Source organism: Mya arenaria, chromosome 15, assembly GCF_026914265.1.
Source record: "Mya arenaria isolate MELC-2E11 chromosome 15, ASM2691426v1".
In the NCBI taxonomy this organism is placed as follows: domain Eukaryota; kingdom Metazoa; phylum Mollusca; class Bivalvia; order Myida; family Myidae; genus Mya; species Mya arenaria.
The window spans coordinates 35605183-35623101 of record NC_069136.1 but is presented as its reverse complement, the minus strand read 5'-3'; positions in this window follow the sequence as shown (position 1 = coordinate 35623101).

The following is a 17919-nucleotide window of genomic DNA, read 5'->3' as shown; positions in this document are numbered from 1 at the left end:
GCATGCGCAGTCAACTATAATTGTAAGACTGGATTGTAAACATTTCTCTAAAATTAGATCATTAGATGTTCTTAAAAAAGCTGACCAGTCTATTTCCCCACAGCATTTAAACACAATACCGTGTAGTCGTCTGATGACATCTCCAATATTTCGAGAAGACACAATTTGTACTAAATGTAACATTAATGTGGTTGAAATAATACAATCACTATTTGATATGTCCTTAATATAGAGATTAACGTACTCAATATATTCCTAGATACTATGTTAATTGTCCCAAATTGACAACATTTAATTTTCCGATGGCTTGTAATAAAAGTCAATTTTGTAGGTATGTGAAGTTGGCTTGTACATTGTACATCGTAGTTTAGCTTGTAATTCGCCAATTACACGCTTGTAGTTTGGTATTCAGCTTGTAGTTCGGCTTGTATATTGTACATAGTAATTCAACTTGTAGTTCGCCAATTACAAGCTTGTAGTTAGGTATTCAGCTTGTATATTGCACATAGTAATTCAACTTGTAGTTCGCCAATTACAAGCTTGTAGTTTGGTATTCAGCTTGTAGTTCGGCTTGTATATTGCACATAGTAATTCAACTTGTAGTTCGCCAATTACAAGCTTGTAGTTTGGTATTCAGCTTGTAGATCGGCTTGTACATTGTAAATCGTAATTTAACTTGTAGTTCGCCAATTACAAGCTTGTATATCGGTATTCAGCTTGTAGTTCGCCCTAATTGCACCAGCATTCATAATATTTGAATTACAAGCTAGTAGTTGGGTATTCATCTTGTAGTTCGGACCAAATACATCAGCAGACATTATATTTGAATTACAAGCTAGTAGTTGGGTATTCATCTTGTAGTTCGGACCAAATACATCAGCATACGTTGTATTTGAATTACAAGCTAATAGCTGGGTATTCATCTTGTAGTTCGGACCAAATACATCAGCATACGTTGTATTTGAATTACAAGCTTATTACATAGGCCTCAAACCTTGCGGTCATGGTTCAGCGCTTTTTTTGCATGTAACTCCTCAAGTATTCGGTTTAGAGCTTCGGTTGCTATCCCAATTTGTTTGAGAGGTTTTACTCCCTGAATCGGGAGAGGTCACATATTGGGCGCATCTAGTATAAAATAGAACCGAGTCTAAAGCGTTCGAATGTTATTTAAGCCAAGTCAAAAGTTTATTTTCATATTATGTTATTACAGAACATAACTTTACTCAAAATTGAACATATTGACATGGCATGCAAGTAAACATAATCAAAAGCATATGAAGAAAAGAATAAAAAACGACGATTGAAACTAATACATATAAATAAGTAAATATAATTCTGTGACTAGCTTCGTCTAACCTTAGTAAACTATAAAAAACATAGTCATATTATACATATTTTTGTTCGTTGCTTGCGACGGTATCTGTATCATGTGTGTTTTTTTAATTTATTTATTGGCATTTCGCCTCGGTGAAGGATTGGTGTCATTAACTTGAAACAAACAGGAGTTATTGCTACAGGCATGCGATTTAGATCATTTTTATACCCTGTGCCCGTATATCAGGACGCCTTAGATGAAAACATATTTTATCTTTATAAGCTGTTTTTAAATTGTGTTTTGCTATGTTCCTTAGATGCATTAATTATCTAAAAGACACGAATTCATATGTTCTTATTTCACGGCTGCCACTGTTTCGCAGCCGTGTATTTGAAAGTAAGAATGTCATTTTCTTTCAAAAGAGAAAAACAGTCAAGGAATGTGTCAACATACATAAGTACTGGTTTTTACTCCGGAGGCTGATAGGCTGATTTTACAAGCTATCAAGTTGTCATAGTCAAACTTTAAGAAATCAGTACCACGGAACTAAATAAGGGTATATTTGAAATATAATTATTTGCGATACTAATTGACACTCAATCAACAATTTGTAAAAGCTTCATGCTTCATGTCTGTTAAAAGGTCGGATAAAATAGACACGTTTAAACCGGTATTTTAGTATTTAACCTTACACTTGTCAAACCCCAAAACACGTTAACTTATCAGCCTTATCCGAGCCAACATCAGCCGAAATGTAGGTGAAGTTAGATGAATCCGAGTCCCAAATAATCACCCCTGTGCTGCTGGTTTTACAGGTGCGGTCGGGAGCTGCAATCCGGTGTTGATAGACCCGAAGACGAGGCGGCTTCACTCCATCAACCCTCTTAAATACTTCCCCTTCATGTCGCCAGCGTTCGTAAGTACGATCATCATCATCATCATCATCATCATCATCATCATCATCATCATCATCATAATCATCATCATCATCATCATCATCATCATCATCATCATCATCATCATCATCATCATCATCGTCGTCCTCGTCGTCGTCGTCGTCGTCATCGTCATCGTCGTCATCGTCGTCATCATTATTATAATCGTCGTTGTCGTCGTCGTCATCATCATCATCATCATCATCATCATCATCATCATCATCATATTATTATTATTATTATTATTATTATTATTATTATTATTATTATTATTATTATTATTATTGTTATTTCAATGTTGTTTTATACAATAATTTGCATATTGTGTTATTTTTGGCATTCACAACTAAATTCTACATACAACTCTACTATTAATTGCAATAAAATGAATTGAATATTAAGTTATCCATGAAGCATATAATAAAAAGTACTTTGTTTAATGTTTTACAAATTTACCATAATAGTGTTGGAAAAGGTCAATAATGTTTTCGTCTTAAATACCCCATACCTCTGAACTCATATTTAATTGGCACAACCATTGCCAAACAGACGTAATTGAATTGAAATAAAATATAATTTGAGCTAACAGGTGTTATGGCTTGCAGGAAACATGGTCTGCTTTGCTTTTTCAACAAGATTTATAATAATCGAATATGTATTTTTTGCCGGATTGGACCTCCATATACGATGCTTCTGCGTCATTGTTATAATAGTACTCTCTTCATTAATTTATGAACCACCCTTTTCCAACATGTACTACTATTGTCATGAACTACGATAACCAGTAAAATTAGTATGTGCTCCGACTATGCTACAGATACAGGAGCAGTATGACAAGTTCCGGGAGTACGACAAGAATGGGGACGGATCACTGGATCTAAGTGAGGTGGGTAGATAGATAAGATAAGATATAGATCGGGTAAATATCAGATACGACCTATGAGTCGCCGGGAGTACGATATGAACGGGGACGGATCAATGGATCTAAGTGAGGTGTCTAGATAGACAGATAAGATAAGATAAGATAAGGTAAGATAAGATAAAGATAGCGTTAATATAAGACAAGACAAGTTAAGACATATTAGTTCCCGGGAGTACGACATGAAAAGGAGGGGATGATGTTAGTATATATAGGTAAGATGCCAAAATACACGATAAGACAAGATTAAACATGTCAGCACTAGAGAAAAAACACAAAAATGATAAGATAACGTTTCTAGGTGAAGGGATAAATTTCGGGGATTTATAAGGAAAATTAAGATAAGATGTCTTTGTATCAAATGTACACAATATATAACACAATATGCATGTATGTGTATCAACTGGCGTTTAAACAACAGTAATATCTATTGGTACTGCATTTCAACCAGTCCACTTGATCTCGAGTAGATGATAAGATAAGATAAAAAGGATAAGATAGATAAGAAAATATAAAATAAGGATAAGTAGAATTCAAGATTTTTCGAGATTGCAACCGGAACCTTGCTAGTAAAACATGGTATTGTCGAAATATGAATAAAATAAAATATAAAAACTGAAATGATTATGCCATGTGTTTCAGATGATTGACTGTGTTAAGAAACTCGGTTTCGATTTCAACCAGCATCAGCTTCTTGAGGGCATGGAGGAGGTGGACAAGGACGGGAACCACACCCTCGACTTCTTTGAGTACATGCTGGTCATAGACGGCATATACCGAAAAAATGGTAGGTACTTGACTTCTTCTATGATTAGACGGCGTTTACCGAAAACACGGTAAGTACGGGAACCACGCCCTCGTCTTCATCGAATACATTCTGGTTATAGACGGCGTATACCGGAAACACGGAGAGTACGGGAACCACGCCCTCGTCTTCATCGAATACATTCTGGTTATAGACTGGCTATAGACGGCGTATACCGGAAACAGGGGAGGGGGGGGGGGGTTAAAGTAAGGGAACCAAGCCATCGAAGTCCTCGAATACATGCTGGTTATAGACAGCGTATACCAGAAACACGGTTAGTACGGGAACCACGCCCTCGAAGTCTTCGAATACATGCTGGTTATAGACGGCATATGCCAGAAATACGGTAAGTACGGAAACCACGCCCTCGACTTCTCGGAATACGAATACTCGTACATGCATGCTATATATGGTGCATACGATAAACGAGGTCAAGACGGTATACATTTATGGTGTTCGAAATGGTCACCGTACACATACGAAACAACGCCAATGTGTTCCCACTTTAAAGTTGAAAGAGATGTTCTTATATATAAGCCCCCTGGTGAATTCTTAATTAGTTTTTACTGAGGGTTTACCATACAAATGGTAAAATCCCACTGATGATGTGAGTTTGTGTTTTTTTTTTTGTTTTTTTTTAGTTAAAGTGACACTCGAGTTTAAAATTAATACAAACACATTTACATCAAACATAAATTTTGAGTGATCAACCTTAAGAAATACCGTGTTTCCTGCACCTTTCTTTCAAATTCAACGCGATATCCTTTATAAGAATCGTTGTTTTCGATATTTTTTTCATCCATTTTGGTAAATTAAAAAATAAATTATTTGTGGTATAACTTATTTGGAAGTAAGAGTGCATCTTTGAGGGACTCTTGTTTGGTTATTCGCACCTCTTCTGTTCCCATCGGATACAACCTCGGATGTATGCCTGTACAGCAGTAAAAGTACTTCGTTAATTTTTGGAAAAAAAAATAAGTAATTATGGTGTTTTAACGTGTATTTTGTATTACTTAGCTATTTTTTTAGCCAGTGAAATGTTTCATCGCATGAATAATAAAGATTCCCAAGAGCAAAGTCATAAAGTTTTACTGCTAAACTGAAATCACTACGCGATATATTGGCAGCGTAGTTAAATGTAAATAATTCTGACATTGTAAACCGCCTATATACATACGAGGTTGTTTTCGATGGTAAATGACCGATTTGTTCTCGAGTGTTGTTTGTTGTGTGTTCAGTATTGTTCCATGTGTCTTTATCCAGGATGTTGATTCCATTTTTGTCTTCCGGGATTGTCCCTGCAGTTGTCATTGTTTTATTGTTATCTATGAACATCGAGTATTTTTAATGAAATTCATAGAAAACACACAGACAATACTTCTAAAAGTATTTGTTTTTCTTTGTCACAGGCAAAGCCGAGCTGTTCAGGGAAGGTCATGCACAAGTACGGAAAAAGAACATGTCAAAAACCTGCTCCATACAGTGAACTGATTGGAACGAGTGTTTTCAAAAGCTTGTACAATTAGGGTTTCCAAAACATATATAAGGAGAGATTCCGAATGATATGCATGGGTGTTTCCAATACCTATGGCATGATTGTTAATAATACGTATATACCGAGTGTTTTCAAATGATATGTAACGAGTGTTTCCAATACGTATGTAACGAGAGTTTCCAAAAGTTATGTCATGAATATTTCCAAAAGATATGTAACGAGTGTTTCCAAAACGTATGTAACGGGTGTTTCCAATACGTATGTAACGAATGTTTCCATAAAATGTGTAACGATTGTTTCTCAAAACTGTGTAACGAGTATTTCCAAAACAATGTTTCTACAACTATGTACGACCCGTTTGACTGTAACAATGCTCAATCTCCTGACATTTATGGACACTTATTATTTTGCAACCGAGTGCTATTCAATTCAGCTGGCACAGATATTAAATGGGTCAAGTTTACTGAACGTGTGTGCGTTGTCAATGTTGAAAAAAATGTGCCACTGATATTCGTAATTTATTTATTTTCTGTCCTTTTTTTGCAAGGTTGCGTTTGTGTTGCTACTGTAAAAAATAAAAATAACATGTTTTTTTTTTCGATACATGTATATTAAAAGAGTGTTTTAAGAAAAGTGTTTATGGTCATTTTATGAAACATGTTGAAGATTTGGACGGGGATTGACTAACATGATAAGAATGCTTGCAATCGTGTGCTAGTCATTGCAGCATGCGACATTTAGAAGTGTCTTTTTAAGTCATTTAGGTAATGAGTTCTACTTCTGAATGGTCCACGATTTTTTTTTATTTTATGGTTGTTGTTTTCTCTAATCATCAGTTTATGGCATCAAATCATGTATTTTCTTCATGGAAAAGGTACCTTAAATGCACCATGAATGGTATGAAACCTTTAAATCACATCACACAAATGGTGCCGACATTTTATTCTTAGTAGCAAGAACCCATTACATCATTTTGTTTGATTACGTCATATTGACCCATTTTCGGCTTGTCACGATTAAAGGCCTTTTAAACGGACTCGCTCATCTTTTGTAAAATGCACATTTTTATGACGAAATTAATCATTTAAAGAGTTAAAAAACGATACTCTCCGCTGGAACCCATTAATAAATGTTGTTATTTAGGGGACATCATGATAGGACGCTTGTTTTTCTTTTCATAAGGGCGCTTTTCGATGACCTGTTTACCTACCGAACGGTCATTAGAAAAACGTCCTATCGTAATATTTCATTTATTATATGTATTCCTTTTTATTTTTGAGTTTCATTTTTTTTTATTTACCGCTATCTGTCAAGTTTCCATATATGGCGCGTATGAATATGTTCCGTACTTTTGTGCATTGAAGTCAAGGGAGACTAATCCAGCGAAATAAGTCAGCAGATACAAAATTTACTTTATTGAGCAAAATAAAAAAGAATTGTATACATCAAATTAAAAATAAACAAATTGCTTATTAATTCGTAAACCAATTATTAAATGTCACAGCAGAAAAAATACGAAACAGAAACGGTACTACGTTTTACGAATATAAACAAAGCGTCATTTCATGAAGACCACGCGGCCAATTTACCATGGCCGAAAGCTGGGACCAATAATACCATTCGGAGCTCCTCGGCCATTTTATCGAAAACAACCTCGGATGTATGCCGGTACATCTGTTGAAGTAGTTCGTGAACATTTTGAATTATATCATTAGTTAAATGTAATGTTTTAGAGTTGTATTTATTGATCTAAGTTTAAATTTATTGTCATTGAATTGTATTATAGCAAACATAATGAAGAATCCCAAGAGTTAAGTCACAAAGTTTAACTGCTAAATAAAATTACTACGCGATCTACTTGCAGCGGACTTAAACGTACCACTTTTTGAGGGTGTAAACCATCCAAATACATCCGAGGTTGTTTTCGATAAAATGGCCGAGGAGTTCCGAATGCCAATAATACATGTAATCTTATTCCCAGCCGAAAGTGAACGGTCGTCGGATTTTTTTTAGGGTCATTATATGCAGAACTAATGGAAAATCGTTAGTTAAACGCTATTTCCCTCGAAGATGCGAATTCACCTTCTTTTTTGTACTGCTCAAATGTGTGGTAATGTTACAATTAAAGATCTAACAATTGGCAAACAACTAACTGACTAGATAGGTCGGTATAGTTCTCAGCGTCGTGTGTTCCCTGATTTCTTTGAATATAATGTTTCTGGATTTACATGCTTCTGATGGCGTGAGTAAAAGTAGGTAGTGTTATGTATCTCAAATAAAACACGTTTTCAATAACGCTTTTCAACAAAAGGCTTACAGGTAAAATTACACCCCAGCTTATGTAAGGGTTTTTTACTTCCTCGATTGTATTTTTTTCCGGGTTTGGTAATCAAAGAGTAAAATACATTTAATATTAGTGTTCTCATATGCATTACCCGGTATTTAATCCATTTGCTTTTTGCATATTCTATGTCATTATTGTAAATACCGATCATGTTGAAAGAAAAAAGGCAATATAGTATGTTTAAATCAACTCAAACCCGGTAAAACAATATTCTAAAAACATGAGCGAGTCCCTTAAAGGAAAGTCTGGCTTGTTGATACATTGGAATTCCACCCCTGTTTATTCCTCTTGGCTGGTTTTAAATATTGGTCTTAATTGAATCTCAGAACGATGTAGCTAATCGGATTACTTGTTGTCAATAACTGACCATTAGAGTGAATGAATTCAATACTGGATGACCATAAGAATGACTTAAGTCGTATATTGAATACCACCATCCCCTCAGGCCTGGTGTCACAACAAGATGCTTATTTCCTGTGTTTTGTTTATTACATTCCCATTTTAATAACTTTTTGCTTAGCTTTTAGTTTTGGTTCTGGTCGGAGGGAGGTGGTTGGGTATATAGGAGTTAGCTTGCCGGTCGATCGGTGTTGTCTGGAATAAACCTCATGAAAGCAACATAAACATGTTTGTCTTTGCACACAAACTACTAATTGTTAATGCTCCTTTTCAACTTAGTTATTGCCCATTTATACGGTGTCCGGGTAATAAAACGTGCAAGAGGTGACTGATTTAAATAATTGTTAGTACACATGTGTAACACTATAAAATGCTTTCAAATAAATCAAGTTTGACTTTGGTTACTAATCACTATTACTGAAACGGAGTTATGTCCCCTTTTCAACTAGGAATTTGCACAAAGAAGGTGAACCATTTTTATAAGAAACGGCTTATCATTCCCGGGGCCAGGCAGTGTGTATGGGTTTGCATTACTCTTGTGGCAGCTGTAGAAGTCCCTGGGTCGTCCACAACGTTGTGTATGGGTCGTAATCGTTTAAAGGCGTAGTGATGTAGAGTGATGTAGAGTGATGTAGAGTGATGTAGCGTGATATAGAGTGATGTAGCGTGATATAGAGTGATGTAGCGTGATATAGAGTGATGTAGCGTGATGTAGAGTGATGTAGTGTGATATAGAGTGATGTAGCGTGATTTAGCGTGATGTAGCGTGATATAGAGTGATGTAGCCTGATGTAGCGTGACGTAGCGTGATATAGAGTGATGTAGCGTGATGTAGAAATATCTTATTGCCAAACAGTAATAAATAAACATAAATAAACCTATATGATCTATCTAAGAATCGTTTGCGTACCATATGAGAGTCTGGAACTGTTACAAAAGTGATGAAGTAAAATCTGAACAGGTTTGTCGAAGTGTTTGGAAAGAAACTAAAAGCCTTATCAAACTCTGGTGAAACACGGAGAAGGGGCACTGTAGGTGGCTTAGGCTGCGCTATGTCTTTAAAAATGATAAAAAAATATAAAAGTTACCTTTCTTCCATCCTCATGCGAAGCAAAATATTGCGGCGACCCGGGTTCGATTCCCGGTCTGGGCGCATGTGAGTTTGTAAAGTGGTCACCAAGCCGGACACGTGGATTTTCTCCGGGTACTCTGGTTTCCCCCTCAACACAAGATCACACTCTCGCGCAACATCGTGCCAACGAGAGTGACTTAGTATAAGCTATCATAGATTCCTTCACAATCGTTGTAAAATATATAATGGTTAAAAGTAAAGGTTAAAGACTCAACAGTATTTTATGAACAAAGTTTACATTTTTTATTCTTTTCACTAATATTAATATATCGACCAGTCTCTTTTTCCAGTGAATTAGATCTGTGATAGTCTAAAACGTGATAATTCTTTACGGTGATTGTCATTTTTGACATAAATAAATAAAAAATGTAAACTTTGTTCATAAAATACTGTTGAGTCTTTAACCTTTAAATAGCCTTTAAATTAATGTTTTTGTTTTAATCTACAATAGTATTCCATTATGGGCTGAGATGTTAAGTTGTAATACCACGTTTGAACATATTGGTCACGTACTCTTTGTGTTAACATAGAAATATAATAGTAATCTATATTGAAATCAACTAACAAATTACCTTACCCATTCTGCTTAAAAAATCACATATAGCGGAGAACCACACCGTGGCATTTTTTTCTAGAATGCCGTATGTTATTGTTATGATAAATATTGTAGTGTATTGTAAATACACGGTGCATTAATGAATTTTGATTCTTATTTATTTTTATCCAGTATTTTAAAACTATATCTTTTATTATTTTACGAATTATTGACAAAGGGTGCCGCCCGAGCTCGTCTAAAACGATTACATTACGATTAAATTCGATTAATGTTGTTTAACAACAAAAATATGCTTGCAGAATTTTAAATTGAGTTTAAAACTCGCTATGAACTTATGCTCCCGAAATATCCGATCCCTATAAAATATTTGGTACAACTCGAGCATCAAACAAATTGAATGATAATTTAGTTTTAATATCTATAGATAATCTACTAAAACAGATAGTAGATAGTTGTATGCCTTTAAAGCTTGTCCATTCGGCATTTTTACAGCATTACGTTTGCATATGTCCAGTATAAAAAAGTTAATACTTAAATAACAAAAGTTATCCACCATTTCAACAGATTCGTTCATTGATTCTTCATCTAAATTTACAATAGGTTTGTGTTAGTTCTTATATCCAAGTTGCGTACATACATACATATACAGGGAATTTAGCTGATGCTGTAAACTTACGGTATCAGTGGTTAATAATACGATATCATCAACAAACAATAACATAGACATAGATAGTGTATCAATATCTGACCCAGTTAAATTGTGAAAGTCAATAGAGTCTTAAACATCATTGACAAACAAAATGAATAAAAGGGGATGTATTGGCTCACCTTGTTTAACACAAAGTGATATATGAAAACTATCTGAGCAAGACATATTACTATTATCCTTAATACAAGCCTTAACACTACTATGCACTGATTGTAACATATTTATCATCTTGGAGCTAACGCCAGATTCTACTAATTTTATCCATAATACATCACAGATAAAAGTATCAAATGCCTCTTCGCAATCAACAAATGCACACCATAGTTTATGTTTGCTCAGAGCAGTGATCTTAATTAATGCACGTAGGATAAAAATACAATCAGAAATTTGAATATTAAATATTATGACTATTTCTGAATCCAAACTGTGATTTATTATAAATATTATTATTTTCGCACCATTTATCAATTATATTTCAAAGGATCAATGAAAGTATCTTGGCATTTATATTAATCAGTTATTCCTCTATAAATTGAAGGATCAGAACAGTCTTCTTTTTTGAAAATTGGAACAATAGCCCCTTTGCTCCATGCCCTAGGATAGACACAATTTTGAAATATGTAATTAAATATTTGAGCCATAAATTCTTTCGAATCTATGTAAAAAACTCATCAACAACATTAAATATATCACAACTCTTTTTACGTTTAAGACATGAAATGGTTTAACATATCTCATCAACAGTGAAGTCACAATCTAATTCATTCATTCCAATACTATTCACATAATCAGGATTATCGTTAATATCAAAATTACTAGGATATGGTGTATTTGACATATTTTTGAAATGGTGAACAAATTCATCAATCATATGACATTATAATTATTTTATTTTTTTACCATTAAACTTATTGATATACATGTATTTTCAAAATGATCTAGCATTTGTCTTTCACTATATAGTTTCATAGTTTATTTCAAATACATAAAGGCCATAGGCCCATGGGAATACAGGAATTATGCATATATACACATATCATGACAATTCATAGATCAGTGGTCAAATACAATTTCATAGATACAATTTTTTACAATAACTCACACTATATTATTATATAATTCAAACTATAATATATATACTACTATAATATTATCACAGGGAGGAGACAGTGGCTGTTATATAGATATAAACTTATTACATATGTTAAATAGAAACAAATCTTAATTCAAAAGCTTTATGTACATACATCGATAATTTTCTACATGTAGCTTTCCTATCACTGGCAATAAGTTCAACAAATTTCAGTACATTTGGTCATTTCCAACAATAAATATATCTAATCACTAAGAATCAGAAATTAGCATTACAACGAAGTCTCGATAAACATGGATAAAATAACACGGGTATTTTTGTCGATATTTTGATTCTAAAATATTCAGAGGAACAGAACAGAACAGACAGTTAATTCGACTTATACAAGTATACACCGTCGTAGAACATATACTTATACATATAAACATGTCACGTATCTACACTTACCAACATAATATAATAAAATAAAATATAAGCAAAAATATTATGTAAATTTAATTCCATATAATTATTATGTTAACTTTGGCAGTGAGGGGAAGTTTCATAACTACTATATTAAGTTAAATTATTTATAAGTGAGTTGCGTATAACAAATGCTTCTTTAATATATTTACAAACATTCATAATTTCCTTTTTATCACATGATACCAATAGTAGATGGAATTTGAATACATATGGCCACGGATTAACATTCTAGCATCGTTTTATATAAGTTACACAAGTGAGAGGTAACTGTTTGTTTCAGCGTAGATCGTGGCCACGAGCGAAATATTTACTTATGGTGTTCATGAGGTGAAATATAAAGCGATGTTACACTGAAACAAACAAGCAATTCATTATATGCCTAAAAGGAATACAAACTCACAGTTAATGGTAAGTTTTTCAGAAAAGCTCGAAAATTGTATGCGAACGATTTGTCATTTCGGAAATAACGATATTGAAAACCGATCGTGTCTTAGCCCTGTGTGCATTGACGGTTGATTTGGAACTACGCTATCAGAACTTATTATACATCATTATTTCATAAAGTGTATCAATTTCTTACAATTTTCCAGACAGCGCTTTGTATGCTCTTTTGTTTGCCTTTTTATACACTATTTTTGTAACCTTTTCCGAGACATTTTTAGACTATCTGCGCATGCGCGCAGGTAGTCTTAAGACCGCAAACTCCAAAGAACTACTTCTATTCATGTCGTTTTAATCATTTTTTTTTGTCTCAATGCGCTCTATGTTTAGTAACAGAATGACATCGAAACCATAAAAATAGATTATCCGAGTATGAGTTCTTGCTTGTTCGGCTATTTCCGCGCTGTATTGCTGTATTCCGGCGTTTTATTTTTAGCAGAATATAACTATTTATAGATCGTTATACTTATCAGATAAGTGTGGGTCAAAATAATAGATGATCTGGTAGGAAGGTAACATACTGATAGTCACTCTGAGTTCAGCCCAAGATGTTTTAGATATTATTACCGACCGCAAGTATACCATCGCCTGCAGGGTTTCTTATTATAACCTGGTGTGACCATGAAGCACGCTTATTTGTAAGGGTGTATTTCTAATATAACTTTTATGAGATAAGAAACAAAAATGATTGTCTGAAAGTCAAAAAAGTTGTATCCCAGGTTTCGCTTTGCTAATGCTTCAAATACTATGATTTGCCTGCTATACAATAACAAAATACTATTCATTCTATGATTTTTAGGCGTATACTTTTCTAATAAGATGTTTACATTTTTTTTTGCGTAAAAGCTTCGTTCCGGTGTATTCTTGGCATAGTTTTGGACATTAGACTTTCAATTTATTCTAACACACATGCCCTGATACGACAGTGAGTTATGCATACTTTTGATGAAGCAAAGTAGTTTGGATTTAACCTGTAAAACACCCAAAGAGTGCGAAGCATTCATAACAGCACTAGTATTATTTCTACACAGATACTTACATAAAACATAAATATTAAATAACATTTATTTATCAATAATACTTGAAAAGGAACAATCATATTCCAATTCTTAGAACAGACAATCTCCGATAATCTAGAAATAGTTTCAACTACATAAACTGACTGATTTTCTAAAAATAGTTTCTACATACATTAACTGACCACATGTTTGCCCTAACCGCGGGAAAACGACCATCTGATAAGCTCTGCATTTTGAATTATTGCTTAAGTTATTCGTAAAAATAAAATCATTTTCCTTAAACAATTAAAACGTGTATGTTCATAAAACTTGCATTACGTATGATATCTAATCAACGCACTGAACATATTTAGAAGCGATTGAAAGGGGCATGCATTGACTTTGTAACTTTAAATACATGGGGATACGTCGACTTAAGTGATAAGCTGTGCATCTTGAATGGAATTATTGCTGAAGTTGTTAGTCAAAAAAAATTCCTTAAACAAAACGTGTATGTTCATTAAAGGAAATGATATATGATGTATTGTATTTTCCTCTCGTATGATATCTAATAAAAGCAACAATCTTTAGCATGCATTGTCATATTAAATACATGGGGAGGGGGGTTTACAACGATTGAAGTGGCATTTACATAAACAAAATGACACAAGACGCCATAAAATAGGTATAGATATTGTTGTTTCCTCGCCCAGTGTGGGCAAAAGCGCTCTTGGCCCTCGGCACATTTTTCACTTTTATCAATGTGCCCTTCACCCATTCGCATAGTTCAAATAAAATTTGCAACTCTCACATATTTGCCCGCAGATAGTCTTTCAGCGCCTCGCGCTTTGATTAGAAAAAGAAAACGGAAAAGTATGGAAGCAGCAGGGCACATGTAAAACCATGTGATGATGTACTGCAGTTACGTCATAGAATTGTGATGGTTACTAGTATGCTTACTCGGCGTGATGGGTAAAACATATATCGGTACAGTATCTGTGAATTGGTAACTTTAAAGGCACATAACCTATTTTGACCTTTTTTTGCTTTTCGCCTCTTGAACATGATGATGATGATGACAATGATGGATGATGATGATGATGATGATGATGATGATGATGATGATGATGATTATGATGATGATGATGATGATGATGATGATGATGATGATGATGATGATGATGATGATGATGATGATGATGATGATGATGATGATGATGATGAAGATGATGGTGATAATGATGATGACGACGATGACGACGACGATGATGATGATGATAATGATGATGATGTTGATGATGATGATGATGATGATAATGATGATGACGATGATGCCGGCGCAGTAATATTTTTTTTATAAAACTGACATCAAAACCGCTCGCCAAGGATGACCCTTACATACGCTAAAAAAGTGTTTTTTACAAAACATAAGTTAGTCCCTTTAATTCAAACATTCAGCCATAACAGACTGTTACTGTCGTCTGTCGTCACGTTATTAGGACATTAAACACATGATGAAAATATGATGTAACTCGTTTTGAACGGTTGTGTTTCATACCGTTGTTATTATTTCTGTGAACCATTCAATACAAACATTATATAAACGTATAGCTATCTTAGCTTATACACGTATTGTATAGCGTGACCAATTTGCCAGTAATGTTTCTTTATGTAAGGAGACCATGGTAACAGGGGAATGATGACAAAACATCTCACATGCTGTGTCCTTAAGGTAAGCCATTCATCATTAATAATTTAATACAAACAAGACATATCTATTAACGAGACGCTCGGCCGTGGTTAACAACGATTGACTAGTGTTCGAAGGCGGTTTGAATATTTGCATTCGGAGCTCCTCGGTCATTTTATCGAAAACATCCTCGGGTGTATTTGGACGGTTTACATACTCAAAGAGCGGTACGTTTAAGTCCGCTGCAAGTAGATCGCGTAGTAATTTTATTTAGCAGTTAAACTTGACTTAACTCTAGGAAATCTTAATTATGTTTGCTATAATACACTTCACTGGCAGTCAATTTAAACTAAGATCAATTAATACAACTCTAAAACACTACATTTAGTAAATGATATAATTAAAATGTTAACGAAACACTTCAGTTTATGTACCGGCATACATCCTAGGTTATTTTCGATAAAAATATTTGACCACACTAGAGATTTTCCATGGTTTATAGTTGACCGTCAGTGGACATTAAGGCTTTTACTAAATGATGAGACGAGAATTGCAAAAAATATGACAAAAAAAAAAACGAAATAAATTTAATAACATTTTATTTTTTGGATACCGAACTCGTTTCGCGTGGAGACGTTTTGACTAACTTTGTCCAATACGGCGTAGGGTGACCTTGACCTTTGACTACGGTCAACCGGATCAGTTTCAAAATAGATTTTGGGCAAAATTCGCGTTGTGTTCAGACTTTCAACATCACCTTTTTAGCTTTTCCGCGAAAATCGCTCACGAAAAATTAAATAACTTTTAAACAACCAGAGCTAAACACATCGTATCCGAAACTTATCCTTTTGTTTATTTAACATTTTTTTTAAATTGCCAAAAAGTATTTTAACTTTAAAATCTGTACAATGGCAAATGGAATTTCTAGTTTCATTTTAAAATCACCAATGATTTTTTTAATTATATTTAATTCATCTATGTTTAGTTCGCAGGAAGTCAGGGATTCAGTCGTCCTTATGCCGAAAAATTGCTACAAGTGAATTTCATTTTAAATTTCCAAATTTTTAATACCTGTTACGTTTTCCCGATGAGCTTATTTTCTATATGGACATTATGTTATTTAAACATAATCATAGTTAAAATACTTGTTGTTATGATCTCCATTTATATTTCATATTATTAATCAACTATTACGTATTTGACGAGATACAGAGACAATTGCGGTGACAATACCAGACAATTGAAGTCAATATTTGTCAGAATTCGCTCAATATCGACCAAACTCGGCCAATATCAACAAAACTCGCCTAATATGAGTTTCCTCCGTTTTGATTGGCTACAAAACTCGCCTAATATCGGATTTGAGAAATGGGCCATTTTCATTGGCTGTCGAAACTCGCCTAATATGAAAAATATGCTGGAAATTATTTTTAAAGGCAGCCATTTTGTTTTCCGTTTTCCGACTGTTTTGAAATTTTTGTGCTTCATATAACTTTATTTGGAATACTTCAAACTATTGAATGATTGAACCACTTTGTACGGTTTGATATAACAGTTGTATTTAACCCGTTGGTGGATTTTACGACTATTATGATTTTATACGTCGACAAAATGGACGACGAAGGTGAAACATTTGACGTTTTGGCAAACAATTTACAAAATAAGACGAAAAGACATGCTTCCTTACAATGTACAGTGCTTTATTCATAAGTATGTGTAATGTCACTATAAGGATGCGTGTCAAAATCAGCAAAGTCAAGTCTAGAAAAGCAGACACAATGAATGAATAAGGGATAAATACGGCTTCAATGTGAACTAATGGTAAATTAAAAGAATGTTTTTAACCAAAATGGTAATAGTTAATTAATAAAATACTTATTAATTATGTGATTTCATATTGGCCCAGTTATTTTTCCTCGGTCAGCTGTATTTCCCTGAGCCCTTTCGAAAGGGCTCAGGCAAATACAGCTAACCTCGGACAAATAACTAGGCCAATATGAAATCACCTAATTAATAACATTATAATCATAAATGTATCGTCATAATATGTTATTCAAAAATGTTATCCTTGCAAAAGTAATATAATTTTTAATAAATATAAAGAAACCGAAAAATTCAAGATGTTAAAATTGTGGCGGGTCCCTGATCAAGTGGTAACACACTTGACTGTCAATCCAGAGGTCGCAGGATCGATTCCCCGCTGCACTTCTAAAACACGGGAGAGTCTTTAAATGGGGGTCCCGTGTGACAGTGCTAGACACTGGTGCACATTTGAGAACCAGGGTAGCTCTAACCAGGGTAATATTCTGTCCTTGCCCTATGCTCCAAACACCTAAAATGACTAACAATCTTATCGCAGTACTCGCTGAATGGGGTTTGCCCGAGTGCGAGTATAAATAAGCTTACATGCCACTTCCACCGCAACCGCTACAAGGATTGGCGTACAAATTTGGGTCACAAGTCGCTTTAAGCCGACGGCAAAGCAGAACCATAGGTGGACTTCTTAATAAAGCGGCTAACCCCTAACGTAGTGGTATACCTCTATATTTAGATTTAGAAGGTGCAGGTCTTCACATAGAAAGTGCATTTTTCTATCATGAGGTGAATTATTAAAGTGACACTC